A 24455-nucleotide genomic window follows, 5' to 3' on the forward strand; every position below is an offset into this window, starting at 1 on the left:
TAACTATCAATTTGTATTTCTTAAGCCCTTCACCTTTCCCACACAGCTCCCAAAACCCCCTCACATGTGGCAACCATCAGTTTGTTCTCTGTATCTATGAGTCTGTTTCTGTTTCAAAATACCAGTAGCATTTTTCACAGAAGTAGAACAAATAATCTTAAATTTTATATGGAATAACAAACGACTGTGATAGCCACAGCAATCTTGAGAAAGAAGAACAAAGTTGGAGGTATCATGCTACCTAATATCAAACTATACTACAACCTATAGTAATCAAAACAACATTGTATTGGCATAAAAACAGACACATAGATCAATGGAACAGAGTAAAGAGCCCAGAAATGAACCCATGCTTATATGGTCACTTAACCTATGACAAAGGAGGCAAGAATATACACTGAGTTAAAGAGAGTCTATTCAATAAATTGTGCTGGGAAAACTGGACAGATACATGCAAAAAAAATGAAACTGGACTATCTTCTTATACTAAATACAAGAATAAACTCAAAATGGATTAAAGACTGAAATGTAAGACTTGAAACCATAAAACTCCTAGAAGAAAATATAGGCAGTAATCTCCCAGACATTGCTCTTAGTGATATTATTTCTATCTCCTCAGGCTAAGGAAACAAAAGAAAAATAAACAAATGGGACTCCATCAAGCTAAAAAGCATTTGCATAGCAAAGGAAACTATCAACAAAATGAAAAACAGCTTACTGAATGGAAGAAGCTATTCGCCAATGATATGCTTTGCTTCCTCCCAGAAACAAATGTATTTGATTTGCCAACCTTCATGTCAGTACCATTCACTAAAACCTGGGACATTTTCTTACCAGTATCTATATTAAATCCTCTCCATTTGGGATAGAGAAGTGATACTGGTCTGTCATCTGCAGCAGCACACAGGTGCCTTCCAAGAGAATGCCCCTCAAAGAAATTTACATTCCAGTCTGAATCTCCACAGAACCTCTTGCAAAAAGCAGGTGACTGGACGTTACACTTATGTGAAAATATAATGAAATTTATTTATTGTTCAGTATTGGAGACTGGTGATTTACTAGTGATAAATTAAAATTTAAAAAAGGCAGGAAAGAAGAGTCTCTTCATACCTAAATGAAGGACAGCCAAACATCTCTTAAAATGTTCTTATTAGTTTCTATATCACAATCTTGCAAAATGGCTCAGAGTACGACAGGAAAGGGATTCCTAGATTCCACAAGACATAAGAAGTAGTAAATAAAATTACCAGACCTTAATTCCCTTTGTTTTCATCAACCTCCCCACCCTCCCTAAGGTAATTATGATTTAATTTTTTAATCAAATCCTATGAACAGTGGTGACTGCAAACGCAGGTGTAAGCTCTGGTCACAGCAAATCACATTAAAAAATAATCACTTGGGGCCTCTAGTAATATAAACACAAAAACAGAAGGGTGTAGGCAACAGAACTAAGGAATGGATCTGACAATTTGAGGAATCATTATTTATTATAAGAAAAATTTTTGGTGCCTAGAATATATAAATGTGCCCCCTCCCTCTCTATATGTAGAATATAACTATACAAAAATGCATCTTACATAGATATAAAATCACTATATAGCTATATATACACACACTCATTCTATACTGTAGGATGTTTTTTAGGAGACATAAAGACCAATAAAAATAACAAGGAAAAAAAAAAACAGAAAAACAAGAATTTTGACCCAAGGAATTTACAATTTAGTTGGAAAGACAAAAATAAAATTAGAAAAAAAAATAATAATCCAAATTAAGGATTTGTTAGCTGTATTTACTATTTATCTATATCATTGAACAGAGGTTAGCAAATTATAGGCTATAGACAAAATCTAGCCCACCGCTTATTTTTGTATGGCTCATGAGCTAAGAATGATTTAAAATTTTAAATGTTATATAAATTCCTACATAATATCCTCCATTTTGCCTCTTGGCTACAGAAACCTAATATACTTACTATCTGGCTCTTTACAGAAGTATACCAGTCTTTATCCTACAGGAATTTTTTGTTTTTTGTTTTAATTCAAAAGCGTGTGTACATTCATACCAAAGTTGACTGCTCACTACGCACCAGGTCATATGCTAAGCATTTTCCATGGATTATCCCATTAGGTGTCCACAGTAGCATTTTATGGTAGGTAGATACTGTTATGATCTCTGTGTTTATTTTTTTGGGGGGAAAGAAACTGAGGCCCAGAGATGACAAGTTTCTTACCTTAGGCCGCTGAGTCACAGAGTCCTGTAAATGGGATGGAAACCTTGACAGAGTGACAGCTCAACACACACTTTCAACCTTTCTACTGCCTTTCCCTCCGCTGGAAAAAAAAAAAAACAGAAAAAATAAACATGAGAAATAAAAACAAAGCAGCCAAGACAGGGGAAATCAAATGATCAAAGCCACACAGTGGGTATTTAGAAAGTCATAGTTCAGGCAGCATACTTAGCATTGCTATAAGGCATGGTTTGGGGGTGGGCGGAATGAATAAGAGTTGCAGTTAGGATTCAACCAGCAAAAGGTGTTCAAGACCAGATACAGTTCATTTTAAAAATGAGATAAGCAGTAACATTCAACACTTAGCCCAGAGCCCACAGTGTAGGAAGGAGGCCCTGTTGGGGCTCCGTGAAGCCTTCCCGTCACACATGCCACTGCCATCATGGACCACACACGGATGGAGGTACTGAGACTGGAAATCACTCCTGGGAAGATGGGTTGAGGATAGGGGTGCTCCAAAAGCCTAAAACAACATAGTCATTCTAAGACCAGGCACGTGATCCCAGAAGTCTCAGTAAAGAGATGAAATGCTAAAAGCAAACAAAGAGCATGAAAATTATGGTTAAGAATGATACACATTCTAATGTTAGCTCAGACACTTATTCTGGTGCAAGTTATGAGTCTCAGTTTCCTCATTAGGATTATGACAAATAAAAACTTGTAGTGTGAATATCAAATTAGTTGATATATATATATATATATATATATATATATATATATATATATATATAAATAGTAACTGGCGGATGGTAAGTTCAATGTAAGTATTTTCATTGCTGTTATTACTATTATTATTATTATTATTATTACTATAGATGGAATGGAGAAATCAAAAAATGCATATTTTGAGGAAGAGGAGGAAGGAAGGGTTATTGGAAGACTATCATAATGGTATTCAGGTGTGAAATGATAAAAGGATGAAAATGTGAAAAGAAAGGAGATGTTAAATTTTTTAAAATTCCAGAGGCAGAATTAATAAGATTCTGTAATAGATTAAATGTGTTGTATAAATAAGAACAAAAATGTGTTGTATTCAAAGATGGTTTGTGATAAGACAAAGATATCCACGCAGTGTTACTATTAGATATGGGTTCAACTTAAGGAATATATTGCAAAAGGGTAAATTCACTAAGAAAATATAATTCCTGTCCCTTTGTTTTAAGAGTAAAGTTGAGTAATTGTGGTTTAGGTAGCAGGGAAGAATTTCACTTAATAAAAAGAAAATTAATGTAATGCTCTTTCTGGGTTCCTGTGATTCAGTGTTAATGAAATGTATGCACATTGCTTTGATAAAAACTTACATCAATGCAGTTACTACAGAAATGATCTAGTCCCAGAGCTGGCACACTTTTTCTGTAAAGCAACAGATAGTAAAATTTTTAGGCTTAAGGTCCTTATGGTCTGTGTGACAACTACTCAGCTTGTCACTGTAATGGGGAAAGCAGCCATAGACAATATGTAAACAATTGGACTGTGTTCCCATAAAGTTTTATTTACAGAAACAGGTAGCTAGCTGACTTTGTCCCATGGGTCACAGTTTTCCCACTCCTACTGAAGTCAATAACCAAATCTGACTATCTGTACAGTTTTTGGGTTTTTTTGTGTGTGTTTTTTACATAATAGTGCCCCAATATGCTCATATGTGTGTATCTAGCTAAAAATGTCCAGCATATTACTGACAAACACACAGTAATACATAAAGCAATGGGGAATAATGCAAGTGGTATTCTGAAGTTTATCAAAATGAATTAGAATTTTGGCTGCTTTAAATGTGTATTTCTGAACTTCAAACTAATAATGTATAAATCTGAGGCTAGGAATTATGACAACATTTTTGTAAGGATTAGAGTTAATACAGGTAAAATACTTAACACAGTGCTGCATTAGGTTATGATTTTTTAATTGATAGTTAATAGTTTTGTTCGTAACAGGAATTTCAATATCTTGAACAGACAAGATCATGAACGTGTTTATATATTTTCCTCTCCAGATATCTAGATTGATAGGTAGACATATATAATGCACTTCAAGAAGTTAGGATAAGAATAAGGACATTGTCCAACTGGAACTGGAAAATACATTTAAAAAAATAAGAACATCGTTTCTTTATAGGAGGCAATATATCACAAAAAGATTCCATGTCTATGTGAATCTATAGACCACAGGATAGGAACTCTGATTGTTCCTTTTCCTTATAATTTCTCTTGGATCACTCTGCTCAGCCAACACAAGTCTTCTTTGAATAGTAAGTAGTAAAGAAGGGTAAATACTCTGCTAGTTGAGTCGGTTAGGAAGTAGAAATATTAATAGGCAACTTCAACAATGAAAGGTCTAAATTCTAATTGCACAAGAAACGTTGAAACAGTTTCAATCTCTTACATCAAGAAACATGAGCATCTTAAAAAAAAAAAAAAAAAAAAAAAAAAAAAGAAGCTGTCCGTTGACATCATGATCAAAATGATAAAGCTTTTACGCCAGAATCTCTTTGCTGATGCCGACAGGAAACGGTGCCTCATACAGCCATAGTTAGAACTGTTGGCGAGGTTTATGACTCCTATATACACGCAGAAGAAGCTGTTAGTCCATGGTTGTATTTCTAGGATGATGGCTACTTAAAATGAGGTGACTCATCCTCAGAATATACCAGGTAATTACCTGGCTCCCCCGACTGTAGTAAGGTGTTAATTATAGAAACTAATTAGTGACCTTTTGGAAGAAGATCTAATCATATGGGTTTTCGTTTATGGGTGCTTCTGTTCTCCATAGACTCTGTGGAGAAAACCTTCCAGCAACTGCAATTATTACCATTATTTCATTTTTATTGCTTTTCCCATTCAAAGGGAGACCAGAAAGTCAACAATGTAGTTAATTTGCTTTAGCAAACTGGAAACCCACGATACTATCATTTCCTTATGAGTTAGAAAGTACTGAAAATATAACTACAGGCTCTAAAAGTTTAGTGAGGCCTCTAAATAGTGGCCCCTGTTCTGCACATCTCAACTTGCCTATTTCCTGTGAAAACACATATACATTAAACTGATAACACAACCAGAAGTTAAGGCAGATACTATACAATTCTTTCAAACCAGATCCTTGTAAACTTTGCTTTACATCTCTGTAGTTCACTTGGGAATTTGAGTTAATGACCAACACTTTTTTTCATGGTTTGAAAATACTGTAGGAAAATACTGGACAAAAATACTGTAGGTTAAAAATAAATAAAACACATTAGTCCTCTCTCACTCACTCTTTTCCCGAGTCAGATTTGTACTAATCTGAATTACTTCTAAGTGTCCCTTCTCAATGTAGTTATTAATTTTGCTATGACTATTGTTTATCATTTCTCCCTGGACTGATTCTATCACTACTTCTCTTTCTCTATCAAAATATGAACTGCTAACTACCGGAAATAATAAGGCATGATAAGGGGGAGATGGATGATAGCACACTGGGAAGTAGAAAATCAGCAAATAAATCATAGACACGTATAGCTCTGGTCAAAATTAAGACTGAGTTTTCACTTCTGATATATTTTTCGGCTGAACAGTTTAGAGAACCAGGAAAGAAGTTCAGGATAATACACTTCAATGTGTGAAAATACCCTAATTAATTAATGGACAAACTGAAGAAAAGAAAGCAAAAGCATTATTCATCATGAAGCAACCCTTGCTATAGATCTGAATGGAAGCAGGGGGTCTAGAAATAATTAAATTAACAATAACTGTATCTTAAGATGGTTCACTCCAAAAGCAGAGCTTGGAATGGGGGTTGTGTATTAGGAGTTTATTTGGGAGGACATAGCAGGGAGCAGGAACAAGGAGGAAAGGCATGGGGAATAGGAAAAAAGAAAGACAGTGAAAGTGCATTTTATTAAGTGGGTTAGCATGTGGACAGCTGGAGCCAGGTCTCACGAGGGCTTTTGGAAGAATACAAAGACGCCGTCTCTGAACTGACAACTGGAGAGTGAAGCATTATCTCAGTTCCCGTTTTTTGGAAGTTATCTTAGCAAGTCGGAGTTGTGACATGGCATGAGCATCTAAGAAGCCCAAAGGAAGATCGCAGTGTGAGGCAAGACACCATCAGAGTACAGTGAGCAGGGCCACGTCAAACTTGATCTTGAACTGGAATCAGAGGTGCGTGAATGAAGCAGGGCAAAAGATGCATCTGATGGAATCAGGATCAAAGTTGGTCCCCACACCTGTAGACACAATTCAGTCTATTCAAATCACTGCAGAGCACATAGAAGGGAAAAACGAGCCTTCTGCACTTGATGAACAGAACAGTGTTACATCATGAAGACTGAGATGACCGTATGATTCAACCAAAACTACAATGAAAACTAGAAGAAAATTTAGAGACATGTCTGACATTTCCCAAAGAATCCAAAATGCCTTAGTCTCTATGAAACATTGTTTTTTTTCTTCTGTCAGCACTTTGCCTATGGGATAACAGTGGGCTGGCTGTGTGAGACAAAGTGAGACAACTGTATGATGGTGGGGGGAAAAAACCTGTAAGGGAACTGAAAATGCAACAGAAAATGCATATATGCAAACAGACAGTAAAAGGAACTGACATGGCATCAAATTGGATTAATAGCAAAGAAGGCAAACTAAGGAGCTCTTTCAAGAAATAAGCAAAAATGTGAAAGGAATGCAAAGGAAGGAAGGTGGGTATAAGTGCTGTATTCTGTACAATTCTCACTGCTGTCTAGCCACTTGTGACCACGTAGCCCAGGTTCTAATGCAGCCAGAGGAGGAAAACAGCCTGGATCTCTGAGTCATCATTTGGAGGAGAAACACTCAGATAAACTGTCTGAATCAAAATGTGCCATAACACCAACAACTAAAGTCCTTTATTATGCTAAGCCAAAGAGGTGTCTTCTATCTCTCCTTCCCTCTTGCCTTCTTTCCTCCCTTCCTTTTGTTCCTTCCTACCTATTGATTACTGCAGAATAGCCTACCCTATATTGATTAATACAGAAATAGAAAACTAATAGTTGTCTGTACCAATTCACAAATGCCTTTGTTAGCTCAATTTTCCATCTCTAAGGTTACATTTGTTACAGAAGAACACTTGCTAGAGTGAAGAAAAATGTTTTTATATATGTATATGTCAGAATTATTCACCTAATTTCTGGAGATCTACATTAATCGTGACAATAGATGGGAATGATTTCTGAGCAATTCAATTGCAATTGCAATAAGCATGTCCAGATTATATGCTTTCCCAATCTAAACATATGATATTTAAATGAATATAGTTACAAAAATGTTACAATAATTGGCAAGTAATTCTGAGGTATTAGTTTCAGACAAAATGGAAATCAAAGCTAAACAGCAGTAAATAGTAGGAAAAACATCAATTCATATTGATAAAAGACACAATTCATAATGGAGTTAAAAGTCGTAAATCATTATGTAACAAAATACTGAATCAAAATAAATTAAGTAAGAGCTCTTTGAAAATAGAATGTGACTTCAATATAACTTTCTCGGCTTTGGACAGGTCAAGTAACTCAAAATGAAGCTATAGAGGTTTTGAGTAATTTAGAGGGTTGAAATACATGAATAAAATGTAACCAAACACTAATAAACATTAAAGTGCATAACGAATATCAAGGGCTGTTCCTTTCAAAAATATAATTGCTATCGGCTGCAATCTTAGATGCTTCTTCAGATGCAGGTAAGCAGTCTTTAAACATGGGGGTGAACCAGGACAAGGTAAGGAAGAACACTTTTTGAGGAACTTAAACTCATTTTTATTTTAGCCTTCAAAAGGTTTCCTATTGTCCATGAATAAATTCCAGATCCTTAATATATTTTGAGGTCCCTGCATGTGGCTTGGTATGAGGAGGTTTTTTTCAAAACCCTGCCAGGGCATAAGACATTCATTCTATCAGTAAGAGCATGTACATTAGGCTAAACTAGGAGAGATGTGAAAAATGAGGTTTGGTGGTTCACCATTCAGGAAGAGGAGACGAACACGTCATCTTCAAACATTAGAAGTAAATGTGAATGTGAGGGTCCTACAAATTCACATTTGTGTCTGCTGTCTGCTGTTATAATCATGCCTTAGCAACACCTGTATATTTTCTATTATTTTTTCATTGAGGAACCTCTCTTTAGAAAGGTCAGTTCATCACCGTCCGTATCTGAACAGGAAAAGAACTTCGGGAAGTGTTCTCAGACAGAACAACAGAGCAAAGTGAAGCAGTGTCTGGCCAACTATTTTTAGGAGGCTTGAGATTTACAGGTGACACCCGGAAGAAACACAAGCCAGTCGCTAACTTGTTTGTGAGGCCAGAAGTGTGATCAACACTCAAGTGAGGGAATTGGAGTGCTGAGATCGCTCCTAGCTCAGCTTCAGTAGTGTCAGGAGACTCTGGACTGGCTACATAGAACAACAGAGAAAAAGACCTGGGGTCAGAATCATTTCACATGAGAGGAGTAGCACAAAGCAGAGTCTGGGTCACTGTAAGTTGGATATAACTCTCAAAATTAGCAGTGATTATGCCAAGCGAAGACATTAGAAGTCAGTATCCATCAGTCCCTGGATAATCCCAGACCAGAAACGAAAGGGCTGGAATTGGTGGGTAGGACGCTGGCATAGAGGACCTCATGGAGACAGCACCTTATGGAAGCAGGCCCTATTTCTATGACTGAACCCTGTCAACAGATGCACACTTCTCTCACCTTGAAAGACAGGTATCTAATATCATAGGGCAATTCTTACTTTTCTCAAAACATTAGCAAATGTCATCAATATTGATGGGAGAACAAGTATTTCAGTAACTGCGTAATGTCCACTGCAATAGTTGATATCTGTATGGGACACTATCCAAATAAATAGGAACACGCATTGTTAGTTGTATCATTAGTCTTGTATATTTACACTTAAACATTGAGAAACTTTCCAAGCGTCGAGTAGATTTGAAAGGGACCACAGAGATTACTAAATGGAACCCACAATGTGTGAATTTCTCTCAAAGACATGCATTCACTACTCTCCACTTTCACTCTTGTCCAAGACACACATCTTTCTTCTTCCCCTTCAAGCCCTAACACAAACCATTCTCCACAGAGTAACCACAATGATATTCTGAAAAATACAGTTCATGTCACCCTTCCTGTTAAAACCTTTCGTGTTTCCTGTGATCATGTGATTGAAATTAAACTCTACTTGTGGCCTTGGAAGCCATGCAAGATCTTACATCTCATGACAGCGGTTTTCAGACTCACCGATGCCAGCCGCCTTTGGTGGGCACACCGTGAGCTCACCAGCTTCCTTTGAGTTTCATGAGCTTCCATTCCATGTTGTTACATCTGTACTTCCCATTACCTCTTTGTGGAAAGCTCTTTTGCTGGCTGCTGAAATTACCAAATACGCCTCACCTCTTGTATGTCAGTTTAAATATCACATCCTAAGGGGCCCTCTCCCATTTGTCACATTATCCTGTTTACAGAATGCAATAAATATTTTCATATGCAATAGAAAGACGATTTCTCTTACTTAAGTGTTTTCTTATTTATAGGCCCTCTCCCCTATTCCAATTTTAGCCGTATGAGGTAAGCAACCATGACTAATTTGTTAACTACTCTATCTCAATGCTGATAGTAGCACCTGGTATAAAGCTACCAGTCTATTTATTGAATGAGTGAATGGATGCATAAAGTAATCAGGAATGAATGGTTGTTGATCCTTGCCTGTGATACAAATATCATCAAGCATATGGTATCTCTTGATAATATAAAACTTCAAACCTTCAAGGATTAGTAGCTAAAGGGCAATATTTGTGGGGAGGGACAACTCAAGCAGGTGTTCCAAATTCTGTTGCCCTTAATATCTTCTTCCTTTCAAGTAGATTCTCATCTTATTTTCTACTTCTTATACGACTACTATCTTTTTATGTATTGTGTGCATTATTTAAAGATATGTGTGGAGAGTGGGCAAAATTTCCATGGATTATTTACTCTTTTATTGGTTTGATAGCTCTGCTAAGATAAATTGGAACTTTCAAAAGTCTATGAATAAGGTTAATGAAAGAGGTATGTATATAGTGAACATGCTATAAAACCCTATCTAACTTAGACATGATGTTACTCTGAACACTAACTTTTGTAGTTCATTGGCCTTATTTTCCATGAGATCTCCAAAGAGAAGGAGAGGGATTAGAGATAGAAACAGAGACAGAGATAGTGATAGATGACTGAGGGAGAGAGGGGGGGAGAGAGAGACAGAGAGAGAGAGAGAGAGAGAGAGAGAGAGAGAGAGAGAGAGAGAGATTGGGAGTGAAAATATGACACCACCAAGACGAACTCCCCTCCTTTAATGGTTAGTTTTTTTTCCTCTTTAGTTAAGGTCTAAGAGATACATCTCTTAGATGAATACCCAGCAAAAAGACAAATATATGCTGTTTTATTCACTATATGTGAAAATAATCACAACCTACTGGAATTTTTTAAAGCAATGACTGCACATAATAATTGGTATAGGCATGGAATAGTCAAATAAAATACCTGTACATCTCTAATTGTTAGTAAATGCTCAAAGCATATTGCTGGCTGACTATAGAGACTTTTCTAAGAGCCAAGCAGGATGGAAATGTGTTTGAATTAAACAAGATCTTCCTGGAATTTCAAGTCTGAGAGAATAGCAGACATTTAACAAACAATAATCACCATTTTAACAATGAGTTTGGTTTAGTTCAAACCATATTACTTGAAGTGGGTTCCATAGCTATGGGGTTACAACACTGGTCTTGCAAACTATACTAGTTGGCTAAAAGTATTTGTCCATGGTGCTTGGTGCTGAGCCTGAAGAAACAGAAATGAGTATAGCACAGACCTGGAGGAGAACTGAGCACAAAACTGTACACGCTGAATAAACTCCTTGACGGTAGGGATCAATGTACATGAAAGTTATGTAAATAGCAAATGGTTCAAAAGATCAAAAATTTACTCTATCTTTGATCATGAGGAAGGTTTCAGAGGAGAGGGCACCTGCAAGAACAGTTTTTAACACAACAGGAGTTCCCAGGGTAGACAAAGATGGGGGCAGACTGAGGGGCTAGGGGTATCCAAAAGTCTGTGAATACCCAGAAAATGTCATTTCCATCATAATTATCATGGCCTCAACCGCCACTAACCCAAGCCATTGCAACTGATATCTCAATTACCTCTTGGCCCAATTCCTCAGTTTATTTAAATAAATGTTAATTTCCCTTGAAGAGATCCCTGTACTAACTTCTGAATATTTTTGAACCTGTTTGTAAAGCAGCACTGTGGTAGTTTTATTTCCTAGCTCTTTTGCGTTAAAAATCAGTCCTCTCAAATCTCTTGGTAGTTTATTTCCTTTCCCCTTATCATTATTTTGACCCTCTAGTACACTGGGGGTCTATTGGTGTAATATGCCCAATTTTCTCAATGAGGGGAGCAGGTCATTGAAGTCAAGATGTGTCTCTGATGTCTTTGTACTCCAGAGCTTTTTATAGGAACTATCATATTTAGGCACTCAAAATAGAATACCTTACCTTGGAATTGAGAGAGTTATTAACAGGGTTTTTATATTAGTCTGTAGTCTTTTGGTAGCAAGGGTCAGGAACCCAGCTCAGATAGCTCAAGTAAAAATGAATTTATTGACTCATGAAACTTTCGAGTCCAGAGACAAACCTGGCTTAGGTATGGCTGGAACCGACAGTTTTATCGAGGGCTCTATATTTCTCTCTCCAACTGTCATCTTTGTTTCCCTCTCTCTATTGGCTTCTCTCTAGAGACAAATATTCTCTAGGAAGGGGGGAAGATGACTGCTCACAGTTCCAAGACAAATACCTTAACATCTTTCAACACAGAATGGAACATACGTCTATCAACTATCGAGAGTGCTTTCATTCATGCTTCTTTGGTCACATGTCCTGGGGGTCACCAATCACTGAGCTAGAAAGATGAGTTAGTTGGTTAGACAGGGGTGAGGCAGAGGCTGAACCGATAACTTCACCAGGACCATATAGTTGTGGAAAGGCCAATTTTCCAAAGAAGTGACACTATACAGACCACATATTTCCATCTCACCTAACACAACTTGTTTTCTGATAAATTAATACCTGCTAATTAATGCCCAAATATGTGCTTAAAAATATTCACGGTCCAAGAAGATACTATATCTAAAGTTTGCCTATTTTAATTTAATTTTGTAGTTGTTGCCATTACTTGATTAACTCCTCTATGGGACATTTTCCAGAGGTATGTTAACAGATCAATAAACTGAAGGTTTTGGGACTAGTTCACTTTATCTCCTTCAGTTTTAAGATGTAATGAAGCCATGGCTTTTGTCAACCAGCAATTTTCACACCTTAAGTCCTTAACCCTACTGGCTGATAATTAATTTCACAGCCACAACACAGCTATATCAGCTTACGATGAAAGAATTTGGATATCTCTAACAGGAAGTTGACATGAGGTAAGGCAATAGTAATCATTATTTCACAGGTGTTTGTGTTTTTTCTATTTTCTTGAGCCTTGTGAATGTGTTTACAAGACAATTTGAAAATGATGTTTGAGCCATAATGGCTCCTAGACTGCTAAATACAGAAGGGGTCTGGGGATTTATAGAGCTAGTAATGGGAAACCCAACTGATCTAACATTTTGACACTGGCTCCTTCTCAGGAGAGACAAACAGAGAAGAGGAATTGAAAGGAAGCTGTCACTAGGAAATTAGAGAGAAAATAAAAGGAAACCTGCAGAGCACACAAAAAGGAGACCAAAAAAATAAAGGAATAAATTAACAAAAAGGTGACATCCAAATGTTCGCAAACACAAGTGGGCAGAACTATATCAAGGAGGAGGAAGATTAAATAAACAAGGAGAACTTGGAAATCACATTCTAATATTGTCAAAAAAAAATAATAAATTCTCATAAATAGCAATGAGCACTACCAAGGAAAGAACTGTTAGCAAACACCATGCCCCAAGCCCATCGTGGCTGTAAAATATGCATTGATCATTACAAACTTTCCTATAACCCCGAGCCCCTTCCAGTAAGACCCAATCCTTTCTCCATGTCTTGCCTCCTCTATTAAAATTGCACCTAACACAATTATATACTTTTAAGAAATAGAGGCGTTAGAGACTTTTAGCCCCATCTGTCTTAGCCTGCTCCTATTTTGCAGGAGTTTCTCTTCATGGAGACATCATTTGGTGAGCAATAGCTCAGTGCTTAGTGCACTACAAGTGTCTTCTCATTAAATTCTCAGGATTCACTTGTGACGTTGACATGCTTATGTCCCTTCCAGAAAAAGAATCAGAGGTTCTTGGAGGTTAATTAGCTTGTACTTTGTCCTGCAGATTCCATATGAAGTGATAGAGACTAAAGAGAAGGAAAGTTTCCTTTCATTCTGAAAATTTTAAAAGGTCCAATAAGTGACACCTTGCTCTGCAAGGTACTGAAACATCCCGCACTAGAGATGTGTTGGACTTCAAAGCCTTGTCAGGGATACTGGTGAGGAAATTCCTGTGTCTGTCAGGCTGTTGCAATAGCTGATCCCTGAGGCCTTTTCAGTGGGAAAAATGTTTGATTCCATAACACCCAGCACTTTTACTTCCCATTTCTAAGACTGATTAATATTTAATTTAAAACACACACACACACACACACACACACACACACACACACGTTTCTCCTTCTAACTTTCCATTGAAATCATGAAGCAGTTCAACCTGATAACTAAAAAACTTATAATGTCTCTCATTCTAGGCAGAAGGTATAACAGAGCAGAATCACTGAAAATAATAACACAAAACCATGAACATATTTCAAGAATGTTGGTATTTTATTCACCCCACCGATGTTTGGAATCTGTTGTCAATGCCTTCCCTGGGTCTTTGCTGTAATTATCACTATCAAACACTCTACTATGTGGTTGAGTGTGTTACCTATATTAATTATTTATACCTCACAACCCTATAATGTCTATTCCATTATTATCTGTATTTACATGAGGAAACAGAGGTACAGAGTTGTTTAATATCTTTCCACAGCCACATAGCTAGTAATCAACGGGGCCGGTTTATATGAATGAAGTCTATACTTGAAACCACTACACCAGTGTTTCCAAAACTTCAGGAGGCATCAGAACCACCCACTGAGCTCTTTTAAAATATGGAGTGCTAAATCCCAATCCCAGAGTTTCTGATTCAATAGGCCCAGGGTAGGAGTCAAGAATGTTTGCATTTCCCACATGTTCCCGGGGGATGATCAGGGCCATACTTGGAGAGCCACTGGACTATGGGATACTGCCTCTCTTACTTAATTTCTCCCATATGCCCTTAAAGGGTGACAGGGAGGCACTGATTAGAAAGAAGACTGAAATCAGAGATAAGGAGGTCTGTGATAGCAGGGAAGACCGTGAAATACTGAACTGGGCTCCCAGGGAAGTTCTTAAATTATTTTTCTTAAAAGAGTTGACAGAGGTCTTTAAAAACATAACAGATTTCCACCTGTGTGTTGTTGTCCTAGAGTGCTGTATCGAGAGAAATGTGATGGGTTGGCTGGGTGATCCTTCAGAGTCTCCTTGCCTTGCATGGCACTGGGTGAGACCATACCTAGAGTTGGGTATAATGAGTATTCTATACAAACGCATTCTGACTGAGAATAAGGTGAGTCAATAGAAAGAGCAAAGCGTCCAAAGGAGGAATCCAGGTTCAAGGGCAAGAGCCACAGACGGAAATGTTTGAAGAATCCACATGCTCACAAACACATCCTTTCAGACCACAACAAAAGCAATGGAAGTGAAGTGAAGTAGAGAGCATTGTGACGTGTGGGTGAGCTGTTGGCCAGTGAAAAGGTCCAGGGGCAGTGTCCATATTTCACATCATAGTATTTAATGTAATGTCAAAAGACATGAATGAGCCCTTTGGTGATGTGTGTACTGGAGGGGGAAACACCAAAACACATCCATCAGGGAAAAAGTTACCTTCACTCAACTCAACCTGGAAATAATCAAAACTAATACATTTCAAGCCTAGCTGCTGAAATTTATCACAAAATAAGGCACAACCACACTGCTTTTCCTCATCCATATGGTTACACAACCTAGCACACCCATCCTATCTCTCCTAAGTCATTTCCTCCTTAGACTGTGAGCTCCACAAAGCACAGCAGGATTAGGGGTAGGTGCTACCGGCTTACGTACAGTCAGATGGATTGGGAACACGTATTGTTTCAAAGAATCATTAGTTTGACAAAATTTTAACAGATCACTGCTTCATAAAAGAATTAGAAACAGGTGGGGGCGGCCAGATGGCTCAGTTGGTTAGAGCATGAGCAAGGTTGTCGGTTCAATTCCTGCATGGGATGGTGGGCTGCGCCCCCTGCAACTAAAGATTGAAAATGGAGACTGGACTTGGAGCTGAGCTGCGCCCTCCACAACTAGATTGTAGCACAATGACTTGGAGCTGATGGGCCCTGGAGAAACACACTGTTCCCCAATATTTCCCAATAAAAATTAAAAAAAAAATTAGAAACAGATTAGTAAAAATAAACTAAACCACTTCCCTAATTCCTGTTATATTTGGCAATTAAGTAGAATATTCTTAAAATACTAATTAACAGAAAATTGATTTGTTTGACTCAGATATAAAGAATTTAAGAGAGAAACAGAATTTTGACTGGCTTTAAATCCCCTAATAAAAATAATGCAAAATGGACAAAACAAATATTCAGTAAATGGTGATACCCTTCCATGTGTTAGGGTTTTCAAGGCACTACTTTGTTTAATTTTTATGACAGCCTTTTGATACTATTTATTATTGTTGTTATTACTATTATTATTACTAAGTGCACTGAGGTTTAAGAATATCAATGATAGAAGCCAATTTCAAAAACTCAAAGGTTCAAATTCAAAGAACTCCTTCACTATTTGTCTAGCTAACTTTTAAGGTGCTTGCAAGGTTTGGGAATTAAAAAAAAAATCTATAAATCTCTGGATACTTTTTGGCACAGAGTGGTTATTCTGTCAATAAAAGCAACTATCATCATCTTTCTTCAGAATTTCACATATTCATTAGTGATACATTGAACCTGACCAAATATCATAATCTACAAATGGCATAACCTGTGCTGTTCCCATCTACTTGTGTGTGAATGTGTGTGTGCACACAACTCACATGAATATATATATGTATATAGGAAAGACATCAGAGATGAACTCTATGGTGCATTTAAATGGACACATATTTTGTTGACAGAATATAAAGATCTAAATAGAATGGAATATTTTCTAAGAGGAAAGACTGAATTTGCAAAGAAGGCTTAGGATCTTCTTTTTAAAAGATATTTAAAGAAAAACTACAAGTTTTATTTACTGAGATTGCATTTATTAAGCATCTATTCTATTCCTAACACTGATGTAAGCTGAGAACAAAAATAATCTGAGGACCATATATTTTTAATGGGAGAGAGCAGTCACAAATTATAGTATGAAATAAGGTGTAAGAAATATCTTCAGAAGATGCTTAAAAGTGGAGAAGTGTCACCTAAGCCAGAGGATTTAGAGGGAAGATTGTCAAAGGATATGATACTCAATATGAGATTTTGCCAGGACAGGGGGTATTAGACCAAGAAGGAGGGAAAAATCACTTCAGACAAAGGGACCAGGTTTAAAACACTGAGCATGACAGGGTTTGGCTGATTTTCATGTTTTGCAAGAAGCTGTGGACCATGGAAGATTAGCTGGTGCTAAATGAATTTATAATTCAGTAGTCAAGCTATTGTAGACAAAATTGAGTGTCTTTTAAGTTAGCCATGCTTTCAATTAAAGTGAATTTAGATGCCTTTCATGTATAAATGTGAAGCAAATACACTTTTGAGATACAACATGCAATAATTCCAAGTCTTATTTGGCTATGGCAATTTTTTTCTTCTTCTTCTTGAGCATCTTTCAGTTCCAACGTCTACCTGGGGAGAATCTGCATTAGATAATCTTTTGAAACATAGGTTCTCCTCTTAAACTGACACATCCTGAGGTCCTAGAAGGAGCACTGAGCTCGGAATCAGATTTTCTGTATTTTTAGTCTGCAAATAAACAGTTAGTATTAAAGGTGAGTTTCTAGGCTTCCTTTCTCCAAACTCTGTTTCATTATTAATACATAATTGAGCAATTTCTAAGGTCTTCTCTGATGATTGTAACACAAGGAAAGCCTCTGCTTTGCTCCACCATCATTTCTAGACATTTGGCAATCTTCCCTGTCAGAAACTCCTCCTTACTTAATAGTCAACAAAGTTTATATTAATAACAGATCTGCTTTTTCATTTAAGGCCTACTTTTTATTGTGGTGTGATTTATATAGGCTTTTGTAGGGTATCACTCTAATTTATGACTTTTCCCCACATGAACCAATTTTAAATAAAATGCTTTACAAATTTGGTCGGTTTGTAGCTTTTGAGTCAAATGCTGAAGCCAAGTATATTATTATTATTATCTGCTGTTCTCAAGGATAATTTTAAATGAGATGTCACATTGAAGTAATGTTATGATTCTGAGAAGAACCTATTTTAATAATGAAATAGAATAAGAAGTCATTCATAGTGAGAAGAACGCACTTATTCTAATATCTGAGGTACTTTTTATTTCTGATGCTTTACGTACAGCATGTACTGGGCAAATAATTCAGCTCCTGCACCCCTTGCATATGTATCTACAAATCAGCATAATATATGACCTACAGCAAGCACAATTTTAGGCCAAACAAGAATGTTGATTGAGTGGCCAGTGTACCTTTTCATTTAAACCAGCGTCTCCCAGCTTAGTACTATTGACGTCTTGGTCCAGATGGATTGTGTTTTTTCGTTTTTGTTTTTGTCTTTTTGGAGTAGAGTAGGAAGACTGTATTTGTCTCGCCCCCTTCAATTCCAGTAATACCTCCCCAGTTGTAAAAAACAAAAAATGTCTCCAGACATTGACCAATGGCCCTTAGGGAACAAAATTGCTCCCAGCTGAGAACCACTGACTTAAAATACACTCATTACATCTAGATTACATAATCTTTCTCCCTCCCCCCACCCCCTCTCTTGAGTGTGGTAAATGTTCATGGTGTTTTATCACAGATTCTTGTAAATAAAGTTTCTATGTTTTCTTAAACTCTTCCATCTCAGGGCACATTTCCAGAATACGGGCATGAAATATGTGCATGACTGAGTTGAAGGATGTCATTGATTACCTCTTCCTGCCTAACCACACTGAATGCAGGAGTTAACACAATGCTTCCTTTTCTAGGTGGCTTCCAACCTCAGATTGATGACTTTCAATGATGAGGGAGTTGCTACCTGATGAGGTAGCTTACTACAATTTTTCAAAGCTCTAGTTATCATAGAGCTCTCTCTTATATAGAGTTGGAGTGTGTCCACACATCACTTTGAATTATGACCTCTGAAGTAACCTGCGATGTCCACCTTTTAAATATGTTCTCCTTGTGTTCTCTTTCCCACTGTGCCTGTCCGAGTAGTCTAACCCTCTACTAAGAAGCAAACAAAACAAAACAAAAACTTGCCCCTTGATTACTGCAATGCTTTCTGAACTGGTTCCATTGACTTCATTCTTTCTACCTCCCAATTTTATCATCCACACACATGTCCAATTCATCATTTTTAATAACATAATTTTCATCCCCTGCTAAAACCTTCCTAAAGGTCTTTCTCACTCTTCAGAGAGAAGCTCACACTCATAAGCAGAGTAATCAGTAATCTGAGACAGGTTTCTATGAATCCAGTGGGGTTTCCCAAGTCTCCAGCCCATTTCATAAGGTCAGTTTCCTTTCTTCTCATTTCCCTCTTTTCTGAATATTCCCCTCTCTTCGTATTTGTCATTCCGAGCATTTGACAATAATATCTCTATCTTGTGCTCAGTCTATTCTTGTAAAACTGTGCTAACTGGAAATCTGAACCCATCTACTTCATAAATATTTTCTACACTACAGTCCATAATATCTATTCTCATTTTTCTCCAGCATCTGTATTAATTTGGTGCCTTCACTTGGCTTCTGTACAATACTTGTCTCTCACATTTCCGTTTCTCTCCCCTCCCCCTCCCACTCCCCTACACAGAACTAGTTACACAATAACTGCAAAATCAACGCTGTTGGATTTAAATCACCTTCCTGTTCAAATGCCTGGACCTGATGGAAGTCACAGAGAGCAACTGCATTTGCATTTCTTAAAGACCAGAAGTGGAAAATTATAACTTGAAGACAGTTGTTATTTTTAAGACTTCTTCAAGGAAGTGTTACGACAAATTCTAGCTGCTCATTCATGTGTACAAACTTATATAGCTGTTGCTTTATCAACATAAATGTATGTTGAAACATGGGATTTCTTTATTCATATGCACATCTGTTTGTTTGGGAGCTTTTGGAAGAATGGCATACTGTTCAACCACTGGTTTGTCAAATGACCTTCTACAAGTCCTTTAAACTATCTGGACTTTAAAGTTTTTATTTGTTTGGGGCAAAAATTGATTAGAAGATTCCTGAAACCACTTTAAGCTAGACAGTTATACTTTTTCTTGCTCTCACAAAAGAATTGCTTAGTAAGCAGTGATGACCTTCTATCCATCCTCCCTCTTCTTCCTTGAAAAGAGAAATCCAGGTTTGTATAAGCATCTATCCCTTGCATCTGTGACTTAGGGGTCATGACCCGGTCCCAACTCAGTAGTTAATACTGACTGTTCCGAGTAATAATAATGCTCTGATTCTCTCTCTAGATCCATTAATGGCCATATGACCCTGCGAGAGTCTGCTCAAGGACTTCTGGGTAAGCTTCAATCACTCCTGATATAAAATCCTAGAAAAAAAGACTAGTTCTTTTACCCTGAATAACTCATTTCTAGACTGGGAACTTTGGATCAGCTGTGGCTTTCTTGGGACAATGAAGGGAAGTGACAAAAGGGAAAATTCACACATTGTTGGTGGTAGGAAAAAAGAAAGGAACAAAGCTAACATAACTGAGCTGCTGAGCCATGAAGCCTGTCTGTGGCTGGTGGGGCTAATTCCCCTGACTACTCCTTCCCCCAGTAGATACTCTTTCCTCTTCTTTTTAATAACAAAACGTACTTCAATTTCATTAGGGCAACACTTTCACTGCTAGGTATGACTTTGAGAATGAATCCCTGAAAACACCATATGAACAGACCTGACCCGTTTCCGAACTTTCTTGTGACTTCTATAAAAGGAAATTGCTTGTTTGATACTTCTGTTCCCCTTGCCTATGGGCTAGAACACATATATGGGTCCACCAGGCCAGAAATGAACAGAAGGATGGTGACATTATATGGGATGCTGCAGCAGCTAGACAGAAAGAACTTTGGGGATAACTTCCTAGAGCAGAGCCACACACCTGCCCTGATTGGTCCATCTACGTTTGGTCCCCACCTACTTCTTGAGAAACAGATCTCTGACCCTGTTTAACCATTGTATTTTGGGATCTCATTTTTACAACAGCTTAACCTATACCCACCTAATATGCCATGCTTCCACAAGACTCCTTACTTTGTGAGGTAATATATTCCCTTTTCATTTAAGCCAATTTGAATAGTGAACCTGTTTCGAGCCACCAAAGCTGTTTTAATTGGGACAACCAAATTTCACATCGGTGGCCTATGAATGAACAAAAGCAAAATAAAGCCTTTATGAGACAACTACTAAAAATGAATGTCTAGAGGGCATTTCAAGGTGGGTTTAATCCAAATATGCTCAGGAATTGAAAATTAAAAAAAAAGTCGTTGGGTTCACATGTTGAGATTTTCCAGCTGCTCGCATGCCTTCATGAATAATGAAAATAAGAGTGAGTGTAAATGTGGTAGAAAATCGAAGAAGAATTTAGAACTTGAACAGCTTTTCAAAGGGGTAAGTACTCTGGGAAACTCATTACAAGTCAGAATTCAAGATCCAGGAAGATTGTAGGAGTCCTTTGAATCACTGATGAGATAGCCAATGAGACACACGAAATAACCAAATTAAAATGGTCAAGATAAGGGCCAAATGGCTCTTTCAAGTGATGGAGATGACTAGCTGTATGCTGTCCCTTGGTCTGATGGGAAAATAATCTCAGCATATCCATTTCATCACCTGAGAAATAAAATGGCCTCTAAGATGCTCCGTTGCTCACCTTGGGCCACCGCTTCAGCCGATTCAAGAATTTCAGGGTTCATGGTTCATAGAGCAGATACTTATTGTTGTGAGAAAAGAGTCTTTAGAAGCGAACAATCTGTCCACGTGGCATGTACTGAGATAGTTACAGATGTACCACATCCACATATGAAGAAAAAGAATCAACTAAGAGTATAAATATGAATGTGTGGGGATGCAGTTAATTAATTATCACTTATAGATTTTTATGTACAGCAGTAAAACATAGAAAAGAAAGTTCCTGATTAGCAGCTGAACCAATGCTGCGAAACTGTGAGGAATAAATAAAATCATGTTATAGTACGAAAACACCCCCTCCCATATACACACAACATAACTCTGCTCTGAATGCCCAGATTCTTTCTTAATTTGATGAGTCATAAAATTTCAGCAAAGGAAGAAATTCAACTGGTTTGTGTTGCTAGTTTTCTAAATTGTTTATCTAAAACTTTTGGGAAATGTAATGCATATAACATTCTAAACACAAAATACGAACAAAATTGTGCATTATTATATCCCAACTTGCTTGAAATTCTGAATATTAAAAATGGTAAACATCAGAGTGCTGAATATGTTCCGGAAACGTCTCTAAGTGTTTTATATGTATTATCTAACATAATAAGTATTACCGTTATGATCATTACTTAATACATGACTTCTAAACAGTTTGAGGAAGTTGCCCTGGCATAAAGTCAAACCCAGATGAACACTCTTCAAAGCATTAGCTCTTAAGTAAAAACATCACTTTATGCTTAACAGCTTTGTAATAAAAGTCTACTAAATTAAAGTGAAAAAAAAAAAAAGAAAGAAAGAAACGAAACTCCAAAATGACAACAGTTGCAATGAAACATCATTTTTTTTTCTATCTATTGCTCTCACTTCCTGCAATATTCATATACCAATTTTAGTATTCCAAACAAATATAAATGTCAAAAATCATAAATTGTTGACCAATAAAAAATTTTAAGCCACACAATATAACCCATCTCATGGAAGAAAAATTAATATAGTAAAAAGTAGATAATGACAAAATAAAAAGAAAATGAAAAAGATCAGTCATTTAACACAGGTCATTGTTTTGCTTTTGCTTTGTTTTTGTAAAGAACCTATGAATCTCAAGTAAGAAGACACTTCATAGAATTTGATGAATGCAAAAATAATTGTATAAATGGTGGCCAGAAATGCAAGAGTGAGCAGTCAATGAACATTGCAGTGCAGTCAGAGAGGGCATCCCAATCACCTAAGCTGCCAAAGACCTTCTTACTATCTCATCAGGTAAATTTACACACGTAAAGATTCACACTTAAATATGTGGCCAAATCTTTTATAAACTTATTCATTGGAAAAAAAATATATATGGCAGGCAACAATATGGCATTGATAATGTTTTTATATAGGAGTTCTAAGATCAAAGAGATTTTATGGCTTCCAAAATGCAAATCAGGAAGTACAGAAAAGAGCAACCTACAATACTCTAACTAAACTTTTTGGAATGCAAAACAATGGGTTTTATTTTGGATTTGGTTTCAACTGAGTGCTTATGGTAGCTTTTATGTAATTCAATGTCCTTGTTTATTCCTAATGGAAATTTAGAAAATGTTAATTTTGCTTGTATAATGTCTTAGTCTTTCTCACTTTTGAAAAGAGGCTAAAGAGAATAAAAGAACAATAAAATCTCAAAACCACAAGCTAAAGTTCTAATTATAAGTCAAATATAATTATTCTAAACACTGAATTCCAACAAATGATATCATATGGAATAATACACCTGGTTCTTTCAATCTAATCCTTAAAAAAGACTGTTAATAAGAAAATACAATAAAAATTAACCACCGTGAAAGAGTGACTTAAGGATCCCCTGCAGGCTTCATTCAAGAATGATTTTCTGAAAAATTCTGAAATCTCCAGGATGGAGAAGCTGACTAAAGAAGGAGGCCTATTAAAAGTAAAAAAATATTATGGAGGTAATTGGCAAAAGAAAAGATGAATAATTACTACCAAATGAGTAGAATGTACAACAGCTAAAGCTTAAAAAGGACAGATCATTAAAGAATGTTTTCTTTTGATTTCATTGCAAATACTTCCTGCATGGACCACATTTCGAGTGCAGTCACAAGGGAGTTTTCAGGAGATTCAAATGTTAATTGGGTTATTACCCAGCTCAAAAACATATATAACATAGTACACTTAGCACTACAAAATAACAATTCAAGATGATTCTCTTAAGAACAGTTTCCTTTCAAATTAAACCTCCAAATACTTACAATAAGTATTCCATTTGTAAATTGCTACTTCTTAGACATGCCCTATTAAAATACATCTTGAACCCCTTGCAAATTGCTCAGTCTATGCTGAGACATCAGGAAAACCTAACCTGTCGTGACATAGAAGGGTTTGAATTAATCATTGTTGAGCATAAAGTATCATTTTATTCTTAATGTTTAATCCTATTTTCTGCCTGTCATTCATGCCTATAATATAGATGATTGCCTGAGAAACACAAAAGTGACTGCTATCAAATACCTGCTTGATCAACATTCTCAATTTTATAAATATACACAATAATAACAATAATAATATAAATATTAACAATGATGATAAGTTTTATTTTTTATAATACTTACCATCATTGTCATTATGTTAAAATCAGATAATTACTTATTGGGATCTAATTATTTCTATCATCTTATCATATCTTCTACAAATTACTTTTTAATTTTTTGCTATAAATCTTGCAATGCCTTATTCATGGGTATATGATAAAATATTTATGTCTAATTACAGAATTGTACACCTGAAACCTATGTAACTTTACGAACTATTGTCACCCCAATAAGCTTTAATTTAAAAAAATATTTATATCTAATAAGACAATTTCAAAATTTCTTCTTTCAACACACATAGTGACAACTAAGGGCTAGAAAATCCATCCTGGTCAATCTATGGGCTCAAAAGATGAATGAATTTGAAATTTCTCCAAGAATGGAAAACC

General features: G+C 36.5%; 1 long non-coding RNA gene across 1 annotated transcript in view; it reads right to left on the reverse strand.

The window, feature by feature from the left end:
* LOC148757602 (uncharacterized) overlaps positions 1-24455 on the reverse strand; it is a 149347-nt gene that overhangs the window by 81006 nt on the left and 43886 nt on the right. The window contains exon 2 of the long non-coding RNA XR_016022234.1: positions 2234-2333. This is a non-coding gene — a long non-coding RNA (uncharacterized LOC148757602). The remainder of the gene's footprint in view (positions 1-2233; positions 2334-24455) is intronic.

Source organism: Rhinolophus sinicus, chromosome 8 (assembly GCF_057876585.1).
Source record: "Rhinolophus sinicus isolate RSI-liver-muscle chromosome 8, RSI-T2T, whole genome shotgun sequence".
Classification (NCBI taxonomy): domain Eukaryota; kingdom Metazoa; phylum Chordata; class Mammalia; order Chiroptera; family Rhinolophidae; genus Rhinolophus; species Rhinolophus sinicus.